The sequence below is a fragment of the Mesocricetus auratus genome, unplaced genomic scaffold, assembly GCF_017639785.1.
Source record: "Mesocricetus auratus isolate SY011 unplaced genomic scaffold, BCM_Maur_2.0 Super-Scaffold_100004, whole genome shotgun sequence".
Lineage (NCBI taxonomy): Eukaryota > Metazoa > Chordata > Mammalia > Rodentia > Cricetidae > Mesocricetus > Mesocricetus auratus.
Window position 1 is genome coordinate 68,208,696 of NW_024429189.1, and position 23,146 is coordinate 68,231,841.

The following is a 23,146-nucleotide window of genomic DNA, read 5'->3' on the forward strand; positions in this document are numbered from 1 at the left end:
AAGCATATAAAGATACTTGATTGTGGAAGTGTGTCTTTCATTGTATATAGGTCTTATAATTCATAAATAAATACCCTGTATCTCAAAATAAAAATATTTGTTATATATTTGAAAAAAAATAAAAAAATAAAAAAAAAAACAATGGAATCTTGAAATTCGCAGGTAAATGGATAGCACTGGAAGAAACCATCCTGAGTGAGGTAACCCAGTCGCAAAAAGACAAACATGGTATGTACTCACTCATATATGGATTTTAGACATGGATCAGGATAGTGCCAGTCTGCACTTCCACTGATAGAGAGTCTGGGAAACAGAAAAGAACCTAAAAGATATGCATATATGCATAGTACCCAAGAGAAGTGGATTGAGACAAGATCCTCTGAATGGATGGGGAACACGGCGAGGGGTGGGGGGAGTGGGAGCTGGGAAGAAGAGAGGGGGAGAAGAGAAAGAGAGAGTAGGTCATGGGGGAACAGGAAGTTGAGTGGGTGGGTGTCGAATAGGGGGAAGAGGGATTCATAGGTTAGAAGACAGATCAGGCACCAGAGTGACCTCGAGTGATCTAAAGGGATAACACCAATTGGCAAGCTAAGCAATAGTGGAGAGACCACCTCGAATGCCCATTCCTGATAATAAACTTGATGTCTATAACCATCCGGGAGCCTTCATCCAGTGATTAATGGAAGCAGAGGCAAAAACACAATTAAGCACTGAACTGAACCCAAGGAACCCAGTGACAGAGAGAGGAGTGATGAGCAAATTGGCAAAGAATGGGCTGGCAAAACCAGCAGAGACAGCTGATCTGAACACGGGAGAGCTCTTGGACCCCAAACTGACACCGGGGAGGCCAGCATGGGACTGATCTGGACTCCCCAAATGTGAGTGTCAGCGAGAAGGCCTGGGCAACCTATAGGGTTCTGAACTGTGGATCAGTGTCTATCCCTGGAATACAAACAGTCATCGTGTGCCCATAGCACAAAGAGGGATGCTCTCTCAGCCTGGACTCTTAGGGGAGTGCCTGGACCCTACCCAGAGTGAAATGACAGACTCTAGATATCCCCTATGTGGAAGGATTTGGCAATAGGGTGGGAGGCTTGGGGGGAATGGGAGTGCAGGAGGAGGGGAGAGAGAGGGAACTGGGATTGATATGTAAAACAAGCTATTTAAAATTAAAATAAATTTGATAAAATAAAAAATGAAAAATAGAATAATGAGAGAGGATGGGAGAGATGAAAAGAAAAGGGCATGGCACAGAGTTGCAGATGGATAAGGAACATTATATTCTTATATAAAATCTTCTTTATGAAACCTATTATTATGTACATTGATCATACCTATTTATATGTGCATATATACATATATGTGAACATATTCTATTTTGATTGTATGATCTCCACTTAAGTTGTGTCTTGGTATTAATCAGTTTCTTCTTCAATATATGTGATAAGTTTTCATACTGCCCATACCTATCATAAAGCAATTTATATTACCCGTGGCAGTCTCAATTGAAATTGACTTGAAACATAAAAAAAACATGTTGAGTCAAGGATTTCAGTATTTGTAATTAAAATATATAGTGAAAAGGAGAAACTTTCATTTTCTTGGATGCCTTAAACAACATCTTACTACAAATTGAGTGTGTTTTAATTGTCAGTCTGAAGTAACAGGAGGTCACCTACATAAAAATGTTTTATGTAAGAATGAATGGTGACTGCATGATGGGATTTTGATCTCTACTCAAATGTTGCTGTGTGTGTGTGTGTGTGTGTGTGTGTGTGTGTGTGTGTGTACCTCTATGTGTGTCTGAGTGTGTGATTTATGGTGCAAGGATGCTTTTGGCAGGGTCTTTTCATAATACTTCCTGTTGTTAAGGACCCTCCTTTCATAGCTTCCCAGTTCTATTTAGTTGGCAGACATCACTCCAATTTTAGGCTGACAACATTGATAGCATATAATTTGACGCTGTCTAGGACATAGAATGCTGTGGGCTCCCCAATGTCTACCCAACTTTCTGCACAACTAGAGCTTTAAAGCTTACTTTGGGCAGGTTGTATCAATGGAGTAGTATAAATGTCATCTAAGTAAACTGTCTGATAAAATAGGAGACAAGGAGACAGAGAACTGTCACCCTCTTGGGGAGATGAAGGATGCTGAGGAAACAACAAATAAATATTCATCACACGGTAAAGAAGTTAACATGGATGATTTAAAGTATATATAAATGATTGAAAATTTTATTTCAGTTTATTATGCTTCAATCTTACTATTTGATTTCTACCTCATTAGGTCAAGTACACAGATCATACTTTTGAAACATAGAAAATAGGCACCCACACTACAGAAAATGTAGAGACACAACTTTCTGTACAACAAAGTGGCAAAGCTTACTTTGGGCAGGTTGATTATGAACTGCACATAATTTATTTTCCTGTCTAACATTAAATTATGGCTGTCTTGACAACCCCCAGTGTTGGTCTGTCACTTGTTTTATTTTGTAAGTGCCAAAAAATCCACTCAAAAAATTTCAAAAAAATTAATGTATTTTTCCCTGTGATTAAATACTGTGCACAAGCCTCCCTCACCTCTGTTTCTCTCCAGTACCTCTACATGGTAGATTGCAAGCTGGCTGAGGAATGTAACAAGAAGAGAAAGAATTTTAAGTAGAAGTATTAGCTTTTAATGTTCACCATTTCCACATGATAAATTCTGCCCTTGCATTAAATACTTGCAAAGTGTATTCAGCTATGCCCCATTTAACAACCCATTATATAATTTTAGCTAATTGTATGTTGTTTCCTATGTAAGATTACTACTGTTATATCATTCATCTTGCTGTAATCTTCCTGCTCCCTTGAGCAACACAGAGCACAAAACTGCTTAGAAACAGCAAGTGTGACTCTCATTAGTATGACCAGGCCTTAATAGTTGTAGTGTGGTAAAATTTGGTTATTTATAATGAAGATTATGTAATTGTCAATCTTGTTATTTTAAAAGTGGCTTATTAGCTGCTCCATTTGTCAAAGTTACTTTGTGTATGTGTGTGTGTGTGTGTGTGTGTGTGTGTGTGTGTGTGTGTGACAGAGAGAGAGAGAGAGAGAGAGAGAGAGAGAGAGAGAGAGAGAGAGAAGTAAAGGAGAATAATGAGAGAAGAAGATGACATCTAGGAGAGGCTAAACAATAGGAGTGACATAATGCATGTGATAAGAAATGAGGAGGAATGAAATTATTTAGAGCATGCCAGAGGTTATCAAAGGAAAGCAATGGAGGAGGGGAATAAATGAAAACCAACTATAATGATCCACAACAATTATCTCTCTTTCTTCCTGTCTCCTTCTCTACCTCCCTCTCCTTACTAATACAGCATGACATGCTATCTTAGATGGATGCACTAAGGCAACTACTACTCTTATTATTGGTTCACCTACACCAAGGTCAATCATGTTTCTATTCAATCTCTGAAGCCTAAACTCTGACTACTATAAGGTAAAGCAAATTAGCAACATGGCTGCAAAAACTGAGAGTGTGTGTGAGAATGTGTGTTCACATGTGCTGTATGTGAGAGTACTTGGAAAGGACACCAGCACTCGTCAAACAAGCATTTCCTCTACCGGACCTTCAAAGTGTCTCCTGTTTTGTTCCGTTCTACACCATGAGCACAAAAAGTGCTATTTCTTAATAAGAAAATCTCATCTTTTGCCATTTTGAGTGAAATTCTAGATCACACCATGCTAGTGTGGGGCTTATGTTTAGCAGAGAAGCATAAGGGAAATATCATGCTATTTTGTTTTCTATCCTACTGAGTTAGGCCTATTACCGGATCCCTTCAGTATGCTAGTGAAGAGCTAGGCAAACATCCACCCAGCACATTGCTTAATTATGTACGTGACATTCTTCCTGCACAAGCACATCCATGTTTCAGGGGTGCGCCACTAACATTTATGTGACACATAAAGATGCATACACCTCTTTAATGAAGTAAAGACCCCATTTCTTCCCCGGGTCTATTTACTCCCACAAAGTGAATTTGGCCTCAGCCCAGAGCTATCAATGAGCTGATATAGCCCCCGAAGTACCCAACTTATAATTAACACAGTCGGGTCACAAAGGTACCACTTAGTGGTTTTGGAAGAAAGCCGAGCTTTCGCCAGGCAGTGGTTCAGATGCCCCAGGAATTTGGCTCAACACCTTTTGCTGCAGCTCTGAGAAGCATTCTAAATCATTCTTACCATGGTTTCTGCCAAAAAGCAATGCTGAGCAGACTCTTCATTTGCTTTAAAGCATTCGCAGACGTTCTCAATATGATGTGCTTTAGAACAAGTCTGTGCTTTAGAATAACCAAGGCAAGTCAGAGCAGTAAGACAATTTAGGGTTCAAAAACTAGTGTCCTAGTTTTATAGATAAGGAACCTAAATTCCAAAGAAGGAAGTAGTTTACTTAGTTGTTCCATGTGACAATTTGAATGCTTTATTTTCTCAGAGAGGTTTGGTTTTGTATTTCTATCACTTCATGTTCCTTCAAATGCAACAAATTCCAGGCTTAACAATTCAATTGAAAAGGGAGGGGCTTGTCTCCAGTCTCTTACAGTATTCTTTCTTCTGTAACCTCCCCAAACAAGTTATCTTTTTCTCAGGAATGCTTTAGGTAATGCTTCTATAATGCATGCTTTGGGGTGCTGACTGCTTCAGTCTGAGGGTGCATTGGCAAACACTGTGAATAGTTTTCTCTGGGCTCCCCTTAACCACCTAGAGATGGACCAAGTCTTCCAAAGGAAGCTCCACAGTAATGCAGCCCCTACGAGGGAATCTCACGAGCCAGGAAATTCAGATCTCAGGAAGCTGTATGTAGACAAGGTGCTCAGAAAGAATAAGTCACCAGTGATTTTCTGTTATTCTAAAGGCCCTTTCATCTTCTCCCCAAATCATTTACATTTTCTAGGTTGCCTATTTTCCCATATCCTCTTTGCTATGAAAGTGTTAACAGCCTCTGGATCTGTCTGCTTGCTGTATTCATGGCTATGCTCTGAGTTCCCTGCACAAGTGACAAACATGCATATCTTTTCTCCTGTTGAGCCATAATGTCAGTTTGCCTTGTAGATTCCATTAGCAAGCTCTCTGTAGGTAGAAGAAACTCTTCCCTTCTGTACTTCACATTTTTGGAAGAGTCTTCTTGCTCAGATCTTGAATTCATTAGTGTTTTTATCAACCAGGGTAAAGTTCACTCTTTACACTGACGTGGAAAGTATAAAATGAGGATCAGATAGCTTCTACAGTGAGAACATAGGTGTGGCACCTATCTCAGAGTGTTAGTTACTTACTATTTTTCAACGCTCTTTCTACAATGCATATGGTCCACACTTGAAAGAATCAGGAATTTATTCAATATTAACTCCAGAAAAAGCAAGGTCCATTTTGTGTCGGGAAAGCAAATGCCAAAATCCAAGTATGAAGCCAGCAAGGACAAAAAGTAGGCTTGCTCTGAAAGACACAGTCTTTGGTAGATCTGTATGTACATATTTTCTTGAGTTTCATATAAGTATCCTGTGCTAACCGAGTTTCAATATATTTCACACTATTTTCATTGCAGAACAAGACCGGATAAAAGATGTATTAGTATTTTGCCTATATTATGGAACCAGAGCTTCATGAGTGTAAAGTATCTACAGTTTACAAAAGAGTAAATTGAGGCTCACACTGAGCAAATGGTAACAATGAGAGATTGACACTGGATTCCTTGTTCAATGCCCTGTCTTTAAACAGCAGCATGTAAAATATGAAGAGATATAAAATGTGTATAAGGGAGAAGAGTATGCCACTCTAAACATGCATCTTTGGCATAAAGTTATTTTGAACTGATAATTTTGAGGAACATTGAACAAAAAAATACTTTGGAAAGTATGTAGCTTTCCCCTTTTGTAACAATAACTTAAATCTACTAAGGGACTCTCCAATTGTGAGGATGACTCCATTGTATCCAGAAAGAGAATGGCTATGAAATCACAACAAACTCCCATCTGTGTAGAAAGCAAACTGAAAATCACGTGGTAAACTTTTCTATTCACTTGGATAAGTTCCTTATTTTCTCCAAAATATACATGTGGATAGAGGCCCAGTCCCAGCCCTGTGATGTTACTGGAAATTTGTAGAATCTCAAAGGGGTAAAGCCTGTTGGGAATTGCTCTGGTCAAAAGAGTATGCTATTGAAGGAAAAATTGGAGCCAGCCCCTCCCCACCCTGAAGTTCACACCTTACCACAAGATGGCACTGGCTTCTTCTTCTGTGGTCTCCTGGATGTATTGCCTTACCACAAGTCCACAGTAGCAAAGCTGATCATTATCTGAAGCACATAAACCAATGAGACAAAATAAACCCTTTTCTGCACAAAATATTTCCGTTAGGTTTTAGTAAAATTAATGGAAAGATAACTAACTATGGGTCTCCCACACACACTTCTCTGTCAGGGACCTCCAGCCATCAGTCAGCTAGGCTGTATCACATACTCATAGAGAAGACATGACACTAAGACCACCCTGCCACCCCTTCTGACATAAAGAAAATTCCAAGTAACATTCCTGGGGTTTACCTGTCAGTTAAAGATTAGCTTAATTGGAAAACTACAAGGTCGCCAGGAGATAGGCTTGAGCAGTAGTAAATTGTAATAGATAGGATCGGACCCTGCTGTCTGGTTACCAAGCAACATATGAGTTCCTACCCCTGACCTCTTGCCCTGTAGATTAGGTAGCCAGGCAACACAGCAGACCAACTCTCCCACTGGCCTCTTGCCCCTGCAGCTGCAAGTATACCTTCCCCCTTTCCCTCCTCACTTCTCCTATATAAATCCCTTTAGTATGAAATAAAGTTGTCGCCTTGAACAGAATCCTGTCTTGGCGTCCATTTCTGTATCCCCTGTCCTCCATCTTTCTCCTAGGTGTCCACCAGACCCACGTTAAATGTCCTGCAGGTCAGGAAACTTCTCTCCTTTTGTTTATAACTGAAGATGTTATGTAGCCAGTCTGTCTTAGAACTGCCAGCCACCAAATGACATTCAGACTTAATAGTCATTATGAAGGTTTGGCAATAGTTTAAGCTTAAATCAATTGGTTTCTATTAATCTATGTTCTGCCACACAGCTCTTTACCTCTCCTCCATTCTTTATGTTGGACTCCCTGCCTGTCTGTCTGGCAAATTCCACCTCTCTTCTTCCCAGAGTTTCTCTTTCTCCAAGTTCTGCCTATCCTCTCCTGCCTAGCTATTGTCTGTTCAGCTCTTTATTAAACCAATCATAAGGTACCTTGGCATAGACACATCTTAATGGCATACAAAAGATCATCTCACAACAACGCTATTTAAATTTTTATTCTAAGCTACCTATAAGATTTTTTACCCATTTCCCTGTGCATTTCCTGTGTTTCATAAGGTATGTGTTAATGAACTTTTCTCTCTACTAGTAAATCTCTCTTGTTATAGCTATCTTGGTGGAGGACTCAAAGTTCTAGAGAGAAAATAGTTTTCTTTTCCCTACAAATACTAACTGGAGAAATAAAGAACTTTTAAAACAAAACCTCAAAAACAACTATAACTTAGAGTTTCAGATTATCATTGGCAATATAGCAAAACAGAGACTTTTCTGTCCAAGACCATGAACAGAAGATTCAGTCACTATGCACTAATAACAAGTTTATTAAATTAAGTACAGTCAAAATATATGCAAAATCACTTTATTTGAACAGAAGGGATAGAGGTTTATCTTGCTCAATCAGCTCCATCAGAATAATTGGGTGACAGTGTATGGCACTAGCACTCTCAGTAAAATATGAGAATTGTTCAATACAAACAGCACGAGCTCCCAGAGCCTCCAAAGAAAAAAGGAACAAACTTATAGGATGTTAAAATACTAGAGCAAAGCCGGGCGTTGGTGGCGCACGCCTTTAATCCCAGCACTTGGGAGGCAGAGGCAGGCGGATCACTGTGAGTTCGAGACCAGCCTGGTCTACCAAGTGAGTTCCAGGACAGCCTCCAAAGCCACAGGGAAACGCTGTCTCGAAAAACCAAAAAAAAATACTAGAGCAAACGTTAAATCAATAGGATATTAAATGAACAGCTGAGGTAATGAATATAAGCAAAAGCATCAGCAGAAACTGGAATGACCAAGGGTCTTGAGAACACTTCTCTAAGCATGAAGGAACAGTGCCATTTGAACTTGAAGAACCTACAGATCAAATCAACAGAAGTGGAATTTGGAAGGTTACCAGAGAGTAAATGAGATCGCTGGTCATAGCACAAACTGAAGTGACACCAAGAAGGACTGCCATTAGTTATGTAAATGTAAATATCTATACTGACAGCCTGATTGATGGAGTGTCAGAAGGGTAAACAAGAACCAATCCAAACAGTGCCAGCTCAAAAGCAACATTAGGTCTCAGTACAGGTATAAAACAGCATGGAACAAAAATGTACTGTCTTGTAAGGAATTAAACACAATGTAATATGTTAGGAGATACATTTTTTAGTAAACTTTGGCCAAAATGTGTCACCGTGGCAGTTCCTGTATAAATGAGAATAACTGTAGAAATGAGTTTCTAATATAATTAAGCAGAGTAATATTAATTTAAAGCCTAAAGGCTATGCATGGTGCTACATGCTTCTAGTCCCAGGCTTTTACATGTCTGTGCTCAAGAAGGCTGCTTGAGTCAAGCCAACATGACAAGAATCTATCTCAGAAATGAAAGTTTCAACTTAGTCATCTGGCAATTAAAAACAAGCTTTTCCACTGATGAAGAGCTTCTGTACAAATATTAGTGAAAACGTTTTCTTTTTAAATTGCAGCACAAGAATGTCAAGCTTCTCAAGCAAAGATTACTGTGAAGAAATTTAAGTCCACTTAGCATTTAGATGTTGAGAAAGCTGCCAGCAGAGAAAATGGCAGTTTAAACATGCTTTTATAGCCCCAAAACCTCTGCCTAGGCCTTCCCTTGCTCGAAAATAAACACAGAATAACATGGAGCCAATTCAAAATGCACATCAAGGCTGAACAAACAAAGGTGTATTGTCTATGCTGAAAGAGCGGTTGCAACCTTTTGCTGCTTTTTGTGGCCCTGCCCTTCACTGGGTGACTGCATTCCTGTACTGTTAGAGAAAGTAGACTTTCTTTACTCTCTTTGTGATGTAGACTGGCCTGTGAGTTGCCATACCAGTTTTAAGTTGTAGCCTCAAGAACAGTACTTGAGTATATTCTTCTGCAATCTCCTAAAGGCTTTCTCTTCTGCTAATGTGTACAAGCTAGTGACACCATGAGGGGGTGAGAGGCAACATGGAACAGAGAAGTGCTGTGGCTGTCAAGGCGATCTTGAGTAGACAGACCCTGCTGACCTGAAACTGACTGCAATGTTACTCATGGATGAGCTCATCAAATCATATCACAAAGTAGTGAGTCCTGCTCTGACTTCTGACCACAGATTAGGAACTTTAATATATTGTTTTTGGTGATTTGTTTTATAATTCAATTGATATACCCCTCAATACATTTACTTGGTATGGACCAATAATGAGAAGCTGTTACTACAACCAAGATGAACATAAGCAGATGTTTGGCAGGGAAGAGGAAATAGAATACAATTCCTTTTTATTTGAGAAGGGCTTTTAAAAAGTTTTATCAAAGTTATTCATTTCTAGTACAGAGTATCTTTGCTAATGGGTTATGGAAGGCTTCTTTCTTTACAGAAGAATTATGAGGCAAGGTGACTAGGTCCGATTAAAACCAAACACTGTAAGGAAACTTTAATCTCATCGTGAAAGAAAATTATGCATTGGATTCTAAATAAAGCAGATTTGACCTTTAGAAAATAGACCCAGTGAGAAGAAAAAAGTTGAAATAGTCTACCAGGATACAATTATAAACATGTATATGACAAATTTCAAAAGTTTAGTAACTAAAAGTATAATAAATGATTTAAAAAGACATATTAGTCAATATTATTCTAAAGGTCAGTGGTCAAAACCAACCTTTCCCAACTTCCACACTCATCAGTAAACATTCATGTTTTTGCATAGATTAACTTTCTAATCAATGCAAAAGGTTAGGTGTGGAATTTTTATTTATGGGCATGCATGAGTTAAATGGATATTTCATAATTATAATTTAAGAAATACTTGTTTTGTTTTTTCAAAACAGGGTTCCTCTGTATAGCCTTGGCTGTTCTGGAACTCACACTGCAGACCAGGCTGGCCTCAAACTTAAGGAGAATTGCAAGGCTCTGCTTCCTGAGTGCTGGGACAAAAGGCATGTACCACCCTGCCAGGAATAATTTAAGAAATATTTAATGAACTGTTTTTAGAATGACATTTTAGAATGAAAATATAATAGGAAAGCTTAAAACTTGAATTTTTACTCAAACCTCTACACTTAAAGTTTTAACTTAAAATTATTCATAAGCCTGTGTGTGAAATTCAAGATATAATGAACATGTCAGTTTCTGTCTTTGTTGCCCAAAATTCTTCAATTTATTTTAGCAAGTTAGTAGTATAACTTCAGCTGAAGAATCAGCTTTCTGCACTGTAGTATCTTTAAGAACACTGCAGTATTTCTTTTGTCATTGTGCCCACCTCATACCTGAGCAGTCAAAGTGATATGAATTAAGTGATAGAATATATATTCCTAAGGAAGAGCCTCAGGCACTGAAAACCACTCATATAAAACTGCTAGGGTAGTTTATTGAGAGGATTTTGTGAAGTTGGAATTTTCTTCAGTATGAATTTCTGAGGATGTCATTAACTTTTAGAAGACATATTCAAAATTATGCCTTCCTGAGTGGGACAACAATGTGTTCAGTGATGATGTAGATGATTTACTTCTCTACGAAGAAAGAAAATAACACTGATACTAAGCAATGACAACATATGAACAAAAAGCCTTATTACTGATAAATATTAGACTGTAATATAGTGCTGTACTTTTGTAGACAGAAGGTATTCCTGAGAGTAGTGCTTAGACTAGTCTGACAATCTCAGGTCAGCACAGGAATGCCTCTATCATAGACTAGAGCATGTGGCTATTCACAACAAAAGAGAAGTGGAGTAGTGCATTTGCCCATTCTGTGTGTCCATGTTCCCCAGTAGACACTTCAATTGTACAGGAAAAGGCAAAATGAGGGAAAGTTAATCTCCATTTTTATTATTATCTCTTTAGAGTGTTGTCATTCTCTGGAGAAGGAATCAGCCTATTGAGACATTCATCCTCACTCTACTGAATACAGCATGCTTCCACTCAAAGTGCCAGTGAGACCCCCAAACAAGATCAAAATAACTCAGGACAAAAACAAAGTCTTTTACCAACCATCAAGAATTAACAGTTGACTGGGAATCTGAACAAACAAATCCCAAAGAATAACAAGATGAGAAAATTACCAGATTCACAAAACAATAGAGTCTAAAGCCTAAAATAAGGAGAAATGAACAAGCAGGCTTCCCACTGTATGAATTCATCCCCAAATACCTTTTTTATCTTTTTTATTTTCAGAACAATAATTTCTCATTTTACATACCAATCTCAAGTCCCACTCCCTCCCTTCTTCCTCCTATGCCAACCCTCATATAGATGGAGTTTCAGTCCTACCTGGTCCCACAGCAGTTTGGCCCCAAATAAACACACTGAGGTTTATATTCATTATAAACTTTTTGGCCAATGGCTCAGGCTTATTATTGGCTAGCTCTCTCTCTCTCTCACTTTTCTTAAATTTTTTATTTTTAAATTTATATTTAAATTATAAACAAAGTTGCTTCACATGTCAATCCCAGGTCCTCCCTTTACCTCTCTTCCTCCCATGCCCTCCCATCTACTCCCCCAGTTCACCCTCATTTCCCAGGGAGGGTAAGGCCCTCAATGGGGTGTCCATAGTCTATCATTTCATCCAGGTGAGGCCTAGATCCTCCCCCAAGAGTCCAGGATGAGAGTGTATCTCTCATTGTGGGATGGGCACCCAAATTCCATTTGTATGCGAGGGATGAATAATGTTATACTACCCAAGGCCGAATAGGTTACCTAGGCCTCTTCATTGACACCCACTTTCAGGGAGTCTTGATAAGTCCCATGCTGGATTCCCAGCCATCATTCTGGGATTCGAGTGGTAACCCTTGACAGGTCAGCTGTTTCTGGGGGTTAAACCAGCCCAGTCTTAACCCCTTTGCTCATCAGTCCTCTCTCTCTCTCTCTCTGTCACTGGGTTCCTTGAGTTCAGCTCAGTATTTAGCCAAGGGAGTCTGCCTCTGCTTCCATCAGCCATTGAATGAAGGTTCTGTTTCCCAGACTCTCTGGCAGTAAGATTGAAGGCTGGGAATCCCCAGAACTATGTCTAAAATCCATAAATGAGAGAGTACAGATCATGTTTCTCTTTGTGTGACTTGGTTGGTTACCTCACTCAGGATGATTTCTTCTAGTGCCATCCATTTGCCTGTAAATTTCAGGATTCCATTCTTTTTTCTGCTGAATAGTACTCCATTGTGTAAATGTACCAAATTTTTTCTAACCATTCTTTAGTTGAGGGGCATCTAGGTTGTTTCCAAGTTCTGGCTATTAAAAATAATGCTGCATTGAACATAGTGGAACAGGTGTCCTTGTTGTATAAATGTGAAACATTCGGGTATATGCCTAAGAGTGGAATTGCTGGGTCTTGTGGTAGACTTATTCCCATTTTTCTGAGGCATCTCCATACTAAATTTCAAAGTGGCTGTACAAATTGGCACTCCCAACAGTAGTGGAGGAGTGTTCCCCTTTCTCCACAACCTGTCTTTGGTGTTTTTGATTTTAGCCATTCTGACAGGAGTAAGATGGCATCTCAGAGTTGTTTTGATTTGCATTTCCTTGACAGCTAGGGATGTTGAGCACTTTCTCAAGTGCCTCTCAGTCATTTAGAATCCTCGATTGATAATTCTCTATGTAGTTTTGTACCCCACTTTTTAATTGGATCCTTTGGTGTTTTAGAGACTTGTTTCTTAAGTTTTTGCAAATTTTGGAAATCAGCCCCTGTCAAATGTGGGGTTAGGGAATATCTTTTCCCAATCTGTGGAGTGCCTTTTTTTGTCTTGCTGAATCTGTCCTTTGCCTTACAGAAACTTCTCAGTTTCAGGAGGTCCCACTTATTAATTGTAGATCTCAGTTTCTGTGCTACTGGAGTTTTGTTCAGCAAGATGTCTCCTGTACCAATTCGTTCAAGGGTGCCTCCCACTTTCTCTTCTAACAGGTTTAGTGTGACTGGATTTATGTTGAGGTCTTTAAACCATTTGCACTTAGTTTTGTGTATGGCGATAGACATGGATCTATGCACATTTTTCTACACACCAGCATCCATTGATGCCAGCACCATTTGTTGAAGATGCTTTCTTTTTTTCATTGTATATTTTTAGCTTCTTTGTTGAAGATCAGATGTTCATGCTTGTGTGGGTTATTATCAGGGTGTTCAATTCAATTCCATTGGTCTACCTGTCTATTTTTGTGCCAAAACCAAGCTGTTTTCAGGACTGCAGCTCTATAATAGAGCTTGAAGTCAGGAATGGTGACGCCTCCAGATGTTGCTTTGTAGAGTAAGATTGTTTTGGCTATCCTGGGTCTTTTATCTTTCCATACAAAATTGATTAATGTTCTTTCAAGTACTGTGAAAATTTTTGCTGCTATTTTAATGGGGATTGCACTGAATCTGTAGATTACTTTTGGCAGGATTGCCATTTTTTATTTTATTTTTTATTTTTAAATTTAAATTTAATTAGAAACAAGGTTGCTTCACATGTCAATTCTTGGTCCCTCTTGCTTTCCCTCCCCTCCTCCTGTGCCCTCCCACCAACCCCTCCAATATCCAATCATTTTCCAGGGACGGTGAGGTCATACATGGGGGTGTCCATAGTCTGGCATTTCATCCAAGGCAGGGCCTAGACCCTCCCCCAAGAGTCCAGGGTGAGAGTGCATCTCTCATTGTTGGATGGGTGCCCAAAGTCCATTTGTATACCCAGGATAAATAATGATCTACTACCCAAGTCTGAATAGATTACCTAGGCCTCCTCACTGACATTCACATTTAGGGGGTCTTGATCAGCCCCATGTTGGATTTGAAGCATGAGTCTGGGATTCAAGAGCTAACCCTTGTAAGGTCAGCTGTTTCTGGGGGTTAAACCAGCCCAGTCTTAACCCATTTGCTCATAAGTCCTCCTGCTCAGTAACTGGATTCATTGAGTTCAGCTCTGTGTTTAGCCATGTGAGTCTGCCTCTGCTTCCATCTGCTTTCATTCCACTGAATGAAAGTTCTGTTTCCCAGACTCTCTAGCCATGGGATTGTAGGCTAGGACTCCCCAGATCTATGTGTAAAAATCTATATATCAGGGAGTACATGCCATTTTTCTCTTTTATTGACTGGGTTACCTCACTCAGGATGGTTTCTTCTAGTGTCATCTATTTGCCTGCAAATTTCAAGATTCCATTGATTTTTTCTGCTGAATAGTACTCCATTGTGTAAATATACCACATTTTCTCTAACTACTCTTCAGTTGAGGGGCATCTAGGTTTCTTCCAAGTTCTGGCTATTACAAATAATGCTGCTATGAACATAGTGGAACAGACATCTGTGTTGTATGAATGGGCATCTTTTGGATATATGCCTAAGAGTGGAGTTGCTGGGTCTTGTGGTAGGTTTATTACCATTTTTCTGAGGAATCTCCATACTGATTTCCAAAGTTACTGTACAAGTTGGAACTCCCACCAGCAGTGGAGGAGTGTTCCCCTTTCATCACAACCTCTCCAGCATAAACTGTCCTTGGTGTTTTTGAGTTTAGCCATTCTGACAGGAGTAAGATGGTATTTCAGATTTGTTTTGATTTGCATTTCCCAGATGGCTAAGGATGTTGAGCACTTTCTCAAGTGCCTCTAAGCCATTTTAGAATGCTCTATTGAGAATTCTCTATGTAGTTCTGTAGCCCACTTTTTAATGGGATCCTTTGGTGTTTTGGAGATTTGCTTCTTGAGTTCTTTGTAAATTTTGGAGATCAGCCCTCTGTCAGATGTGGGGTTAGTGAATATCTTTTCCCAATTTGTGGGGTGCCTTTTTGTTTTGCTGACTGTGTCCTCTGCTTTACAGAAGTTTCTCAGTTTCAGAAGGTCCCATTAATTGTTGACCTCACTGTAGGTGCTACTGGCATTATGTTTAGGAAGCAGTCTCCTGTACCAATTCGTTCAAGGGTACCACCCACTTTCTCTTCTAGGGTTCAGTGTAGCTGGATTTAGTAGAGGTCTTTGATCCATTCGGACTTAAGTTTTGTATATGGCAATAGACATGCATCTATCTGCATTCTTTTACATGCCAGCATCCAGTTATGCCAGCACCATTTGTTAAAGATGCTTTCTCTCTTCCATTGTATATTTTTAGCTTATTCATACATGTATGGGTTACTATCAGGGTGTTCAGTTCGATTCCATTGGACTACCTGTCTATTTTTGTGCCAATACCAAATTGTTTTCAGGACTGCAGCTCTATAATAGAGGTTGGGGATTGTGATGCCTCCAGATGCTGCTTTGTTACATAAGGTTGTTTTACCTATCCTGGGTCTTTTCTTTTTCCATACAAAGTTTATTATTGTTCTTTCAAGGTCTGTGAAGAGTTGTGCTGGTATTTTAATGGGGATTGCATTGAATCTGTAGATTGCTTTTGGCAGGATTGCCATTTTTACTACATTGATCCTACCTGTCCAAGAGCATGGGAGATCTTTCCATTTTCTGAGGGCTACTTTAATTTCATTCATTAAAGACTCAAAGTTCTTGCAATACAGGTCTTTCTCTTGTTTGGTTACCGTTACTCCAAGGTATTTCATGTTGTTTGTGGCAATTGTAAAGAGTGATGTTTCTCTGATTTCTTGCTCAGCCCTTTTATCATCTGTGTATAGTAGGGCTTCTGATTTTCTTGACTTGATCATGTAGCCTGCCACTTTGCTGAAGGTGTTAATCAGCTGTAAGAGATCCCTGGTAGAGTTCTTTGGGTCATTTATGCAAACTATCATATCATCTGCAAAGAGTGAAAATTTGTCCTCTTCCTTTCCAATTTGTATCCCCTTGATCTCCTTTTGTTGTCGTATTTCTCTATCTAGAGCTTCAAGTAAAATATTGAAAAGGTATAGAGAGAGTGGACAGTGTTATTTTGTTCCTGATTTTAGCAGAATTGCCTTGAGTTTCTGTCCAATTAGTTTGATGTTGGCTTTTGGTTTGCTGTATATAGCTTTTATTATGTTTAAGTATGTTCCTGTTAACCCAGATCTCTCCAAGACCTTTACCATGAAGGGGTGTTGGATTTTGTCAAAGGCTTTTTCTGCATCTAGTGACATGATCATGTGATTTTTGTTTTTCAGCTTGTTTATATGGTGGATTACGTTGATGGATTTTCCTATGTTGAACCATCCCTGCATCCCTGGAATGAAACCTACTTGACCATGAAGAATGAATGTTTTGATGTGTTCATGGATATGATTTGCCAGCATTTGATTGAGTATTTTTACATCAATGTTCATGAGGGATATTGGTCTGAAGTTCTCTTTCTCAGTTTTGTCTTTGAGTGGCTTCGGTATCAAGGTTTTTGAAGCCTCTTAGGAAGAGTTTGGCAAAGACCCTTCTGCTTCTATTGTGTGGAATACTTTGAGAAGAATTGATATAAGCTTTTCCTTGGATTTCTGGTAGAATTCTGCACTGAGACCATCTGGACCTGGACTTTTTTTGGTTGAGAGACTTTTGATGACTGCTTCTATTTCCATAGGGATTATAGGTCTATTTAAGTTGTTTATCTGTTCTTGATTTAATTTTGGCAAGTGATATCTATCCAGAAAATTGTCCATTTCCTTTAGATTTTCAAATTTTGTGGAGTACAGGTTTTCAAAGTATGGCCTGATGATTCCCTGGACCTCTTCAGTGTCCGTTGTTATGTTCCCCTTTTCATTTCTGATTTTGTTAATTTGCATGTTCACACTATGCTGTTTGGTAAATTTGGACAATGGTCTGTCTATTTTGTTGGTTTTCTCAAAGAACCAAGTCTTTGTTGCATTGATTCATTGTATTGTTTACCTAGTTTCTACTTTATTGATTTCAGCCCTCAGTTTGATTATTTCTTGGCATCTACTCCTCCTGGGTGAGTCTGCTTCTTTGTATTCTAGAACTTTCAGCTTTACTGTTAATTCTCTAGTGTAACTATTCTCCAGTTTCTTCATGTGGGCACTTAGTGCTATGAACTTCCCTTGTAGCACTGCTTTCAAAGTGTCCCATAGTTTTGGGCATGTTGTGTCTTCATTCTCATTGAATTCTAGGAGGTCTGTAATTTCTTTTTTTTATTTCTTCTTTGACCCAGGAATGGTTCAATTGTGCATTTTTCAATTTCCATGAGTTTGTAGGGTTTCTGCAATTTGTGTTGTTGTTGAATTCTAATTTTAATGCATGGTGATCTGATAAGATGCATGGAGTTATTCCAATTTTTTTTATACCTGTTGAGTTTTGCTATGTTTTCAAGTATGTGGTCAATTTTTGAGAGGTTCCATGTGGTGCTGAGAAGAATGTATATTCGTGTTTTTTTTTGGATGGAATGCTCTGTAGATGTCTGTTAATCCCAATTGTGTCAAAACTTCTATTAGCTCCTTTGCTTCTTTGTTAAGTTTCTGTCTGGCATTCCTGTCTAGTGGTAAGAGCGGGGTGTTGACATCTCCCACTATAAGTGTGTGGAGCTTTATATGTGATTTGAGTTTTAGTAATGTTTGTTTAATGAACATGGATGATTTTGTATTTGGGGGCATACATGTTCAGAATTGAAATTTCTTCTTGGCAGATTTCTCCTGTGATGAGTATAAAATGACCTCTTTGATGTCTTTTAATTGATTTTATTTTAAAATCTAATTTCTTAGATATTAAGATTCTTACCCCTGCTTGTTTCTTGGGTCCATTTAATTGGAAAATCTTTACCCAACCTTTAGCTCTGAGGTAATGTCTGTCCTTGAGGCTGAGGTGTGTTTCTTGTATGTAGCAGAAGGATGGGTCCTGTCTTCTAATCCATTCTGTTAGCCTGTGTCTTTTTATGGGTGAGTTAAGACCATTAATATTGAAGGATATTTATGGCCATTGATTGCTCATTCTTTGATTTGGAATGTTTGGTGGTGGTGGAATTATGTTGTATGGAATTCAACCCCTTTTTTCTTTTGGCTGTTGGTAAGGTGGGATTATCTAATGCCTATGTTTTTCTGGAGCTCTCTCTTAATTATCAACCCATTTCTAATAAACTATATATTGCCATGAGACAGTGGCTTGCTCATAATGACCTAGCATATTACTCCTTTGGCAGCTCCATGACATTTTTCTGGCAACTCTCTTTCTCAGTTCCAGTTCCCAGAATTCCTAGTCTGGTAGCCCTGCCTGTAACTCCTGTCTGGGGACTCACCAATCAGCACTTATTCACCAACTATTAAGATAGCATATACTCATGGAATACAGAAGGACATCCCCCATCACTTCCTTCCCACCCCACCCACTCCTCAGAGAGGGTAAGGCTTCCCATGGGGAGTCAATGAACTCTGGCGACCTACTTTGAGGTAGATCCAAGGCTCTCCCCACTATATCTAGGCTGAGCAATGTATCCCTCCAAAGATAATGGGTTCCAAAAAGCCAGTTAATATACTAAGGATAAATCCTGGTCCCACAGCTAGTGACCCCAAAGACTGCTCAAGCTAAACTGCTGTCACCCACATTCATAGAACCTAGTTTTGTTCTATGTAGGTTCCCCCAGTCTCAAAATGGAGGCATTAGCATGTGACTATGCCACACTAACTGATGTTTTTGTACCTATAAATAGACACAGGAACAGAGTCTCTGCTCTCCTTCCTTTTCTCAATAGCTTATACTCTAGAGGTGCTAAGCTGATAGTTCTAAATCCACATTCTGTGCTCCATTATTCCTTGGCATGTTCTTGAAGTTACACTTTCTAGCTGTCATCCACCCTCACACTGCTGGTGGACAAACCACTCTTAGTTGCTCCAGTTGCTCAGCTTATTATTCAAGGTTCAAGTTAAATGCTCAGTCCTCTGAGAAGAGCTGCCTTCCCATGGTCTTGTATTCTTAAGCATTGTGTGCACAATCCTCCCTCTGTTTCTAGACAATAATCACATGTATCAAAAACACCTATTTACATATCTGTTCCTCTGTTAGAGGAGAAATGCTAATGAAGAAGATAATACAGAAATGATAAAGTAAAAATATGGAAGTGTATCCCTTCCTGTAATACCAACTATATACTCATTAAGCAATTTTTATGGTAGCAGAAATCCTCTTAAATTTTAAAATAAAAATTAGATGATAATAATAGCTGTACAATGGAGATGTACTATTTCTAGTATCTTTGATGTAGAACCTATAACAGCAGTGTGCATTTTTATCTATGACATCATCAGATCCATTATCTCACTAAGAAAAATAAATATTTTTAACATATTTGAATAAATTTATGTTCGATACCAAGAAGACTTAGACTTAGATCCCCAATACCCATGTAAGATTCCCAACACCCATGTAAGAGCAAATTGTAGCACTCAATGTGTGTTGCCCATATTGGGGATTTGAAGGCAGATAAATCCCAGGGATATCTTAGCCACTTAGAAGCTGAGCTAATTAAGGTAAGTTCCAAGGTCCATAAGAATCTCTAAGGTGGAAAACAATAGAAAAAGACATCTCAATGACACTGTGTGGCCTTTACACACACAGATACCTGAACACATACTTGCCCCCCCCACACAAGCACACACCTAAAATCATACACACATAAAAAGAACACACATATACAATCACACACCACATCACACATTGAAAGAGAAAGTGGAGGGGGAAGGAAAGAAGAAATGTTGAGCCTTTGTAGGGTGATTTTACATATATGTAACAAAACAGGACTATGGCATCATGACAGAACAAGCCACAATGCACCTAACACATTACACATGAAGCAGAGTTCTTGAGTTTTAAGGGTTTCAAATTATATCAGCACTGAGTTGGAAAGTTTATTTTTATACAAAATATTGTATATTTTCCAGTCTGTATGAAGAAATTCAAAACAGATGTGTTAAAGGAGTTCTGATTAGGTCCCCTGAAATGAAGTCCTGCCCAGAACGTTCAGAATAAAGACTGACAAAGTATGCAGGCACAGTGCTTCACAACTGTAATTCTAACACTCAGAAGGCCTAGGCATGACAATTGAGAGTTCAAGGCCAGGATAACTACAAACTACGTAAAATGTTCAAGGACAGCCAAAAATACGCTGTAGACTCCAAAATAAGTAAACAAGAAGAGGAGTTGTGCATAGGAGATCTGCTCCAGGCTGTACCTGAAACATGTAAGGAGACCTGTTGCAAAGGAAGAGCAATTTCCATCTGTCAAAGGCTTTGCACAGGAGTGTAATATACTGATGAACTCAGAAAGCCAACTATGACTTTCTATATGCAAATTTTGTCATCTTCTAATGTAGAAACTGTGGACAGATGCCAGTAAAGCAATCACTGCCACTCACTTTCCTTCAGAAGAGACTGCGGCAAGTGTAGCCTGGCCAACATCCTTGCTAAAGTCGCTGCGATTGTACCATTCTAGAATTATTTACCTCAACTGCTATTACTAATTGGCATACACTAAGTAGCTTAAAGCAGTACAAATCTATCATTTTTAAGTCATCATAAGATGTTTAAAATAAAAATGTTGGTAGAGTCATGTTCCAGATGGAGGTATCTGATAAAATTCCATTTCCTTTGCCTCAAAAACTACATTCCTTACAGCTCTGACTCATGACCTAGTCAACCCTTATCAAAACTAGCCGTTTGGTCGCATGATGTCTTCTCTTCCATAGGCAACTCTCTGGTAAGAATCCTATCAACCACACTCAGTAATCACACAGCTTATTCACTATAAGCATCTAATCTGAACATTCTTAGTCACACGAGCAACATCTTTTATGCTGTTGAACCAGTATATCTTGCAGACAGTTCACTGTGGTAGGTTGTAGGGTTTGTAGCTGGGTGATATTGATGACTACCTTTCTCCTTCAGCAGTATTCAGAGTAATTTCCAGAACCATGAAAGAAAAATCTTTCCAATTAGAAAAAGTGAGAGTTATCAATGAGCAACAACTTGATTTCTCTGAGTTTAATAAGTCATTGTTATGCTCTTCAACTATGTTAATTTGTATTTTTATATTTCTTTAGTATTTTAAGATTATAATATAATTACATCATCCCCTTCTTTTTCCTCCATTCAAATACTCCCATATACTCCTCCTTTTTATCTTTCAAATAAATGCCTTTTATTTTCATTTGTTGTTTTTTATAAACACATAGCATATGTTTCTACACATGCATTCCTAAATGTATAATTACAACCAGCTCAGTCTGTATACTCATACATATAGTTTTTCAGGGCAGACGATTTCGTATTGGATAAACATCTTGTGTGATTTTCTCTGGGGAAGACCACTTTTCCTGCTCCTAGCATTCCTCATTTGCCCATAGTTCTTTGTGTATGGTTGAGTCTTCAAAGTCTTTCCCTCATCCTCTTTAACATGCCTGCTGCTGTGTTGATTCAGCTCATGTTTAGATAGCCACACTGGTGAGAGTTGATGGCTGTAGCTTCTGACATTCCTAGGAAATGCAGCATCACGGCAAATTTCTTTTCCTTCTGGCTCTGACATTTTCCCACCTCAACTTCCACAACATCCCTAAGTTTTAGGTGCAGGAGTTGCATTGAAGGTGTTCCCGTTTTGAAAGGCTCCCCATCTCTACATTTTGATTGGCTCTTCATTTGTTGCCAAGAGAAGTTTTCTTGGTAAGGAGTGAGGACCACACTCATATATAGTTGTAAGAACAAATATTTGAATGTAGCAAGAGATTATGATAGCTTAGTAAAGTGGTGGTCATAGGTTCTCCTCAATAATCCATGACTTCATTAGTCCTGAGTAGCTGGCTATGTTTCCAGTACTAAACCGAACAACTTATTATTTATATTTTAACATGGGACCTGATAACATGAAGTGTAACCTGAGGCAGACATGTATGTGCACATGTTGAGGGCCAAAACTCAGACACAATCTTCTCTGGAAGTTCTCTTAATAAAATGCTCTCTTATACACAAAGTATACTATAAAACATCTGTGGACATGGAAAACACTATCATAACGTTTAGATATCATGTAATATGGTTTATCAGAATCCAAGTTTCTAAAGTTGCCATGTCACCTGGTTGAATAGAAACAGTTGCAATGTAATTACTATAGTTCGTGTGAACAGTGCTTATTTCTACTTTTTAAAAGTGTCCTGAGTTAGAATTTGAATTATGGGTCACCTACCGAGTATTTCTTTCATGGTACACTGACTTAGCACTGTGAATATTAATTTTGATGGTTAATAAGCAAATTAGTGCAGCATAATCCTGGGTATATCTATGAAGGCATTCTAGAGAAGGCTGAATGCTCTCACCCCAAATGTGAGGTAATGAGATCCTGGAAAGAATAAAATGGTAACATTGAGAAAGTTATTAAAACATTTTGTGCCTTTACTTCTGGCTGCTATACTGTAAGTTACTTCACTGTGTCAAACCCTCTCCTCAATGAGGGCCAAAATCAATAATTTCTGCACGTGTATTGCCTTGCTCAGTATTTTGTAACAGTGACAGAATGTCTCAACAGCACCAGTACACATACTCTTTATATCTTCTGATTTTGAAAAAAAGCTAGCTATGTGGCCTAGGCTTGCCTTGATCTCGTTTTATAGATTTCTAGAAACTGATATTTCTTTGTCCTCAGCCTTTTGAAGGCTGAGGATTAAAAGCATGTACCTTCATGCCTGACCTAGACTATACATTTGATCACAGTAATAGAACCCAAACCAATGCAAAGCCTAAGAAGAAAGAAGAATTCAACATCTGGTGAAAATGAAATTTCCAGTTTTTTTCTGCATATCTGTCCAAAAAGCAACCTCAATACAAGATGCAAGACTCTGGAAAAATGTTTCTCTTGCAAGAATTGATCATAAGCAAACTTATAACTCTACCTTTAGGTTCAAAAAATGAAATATACTCCAAGTCTAAGCCTGGGCTTCACCACTATGGTGTCTGGGACAGATTTT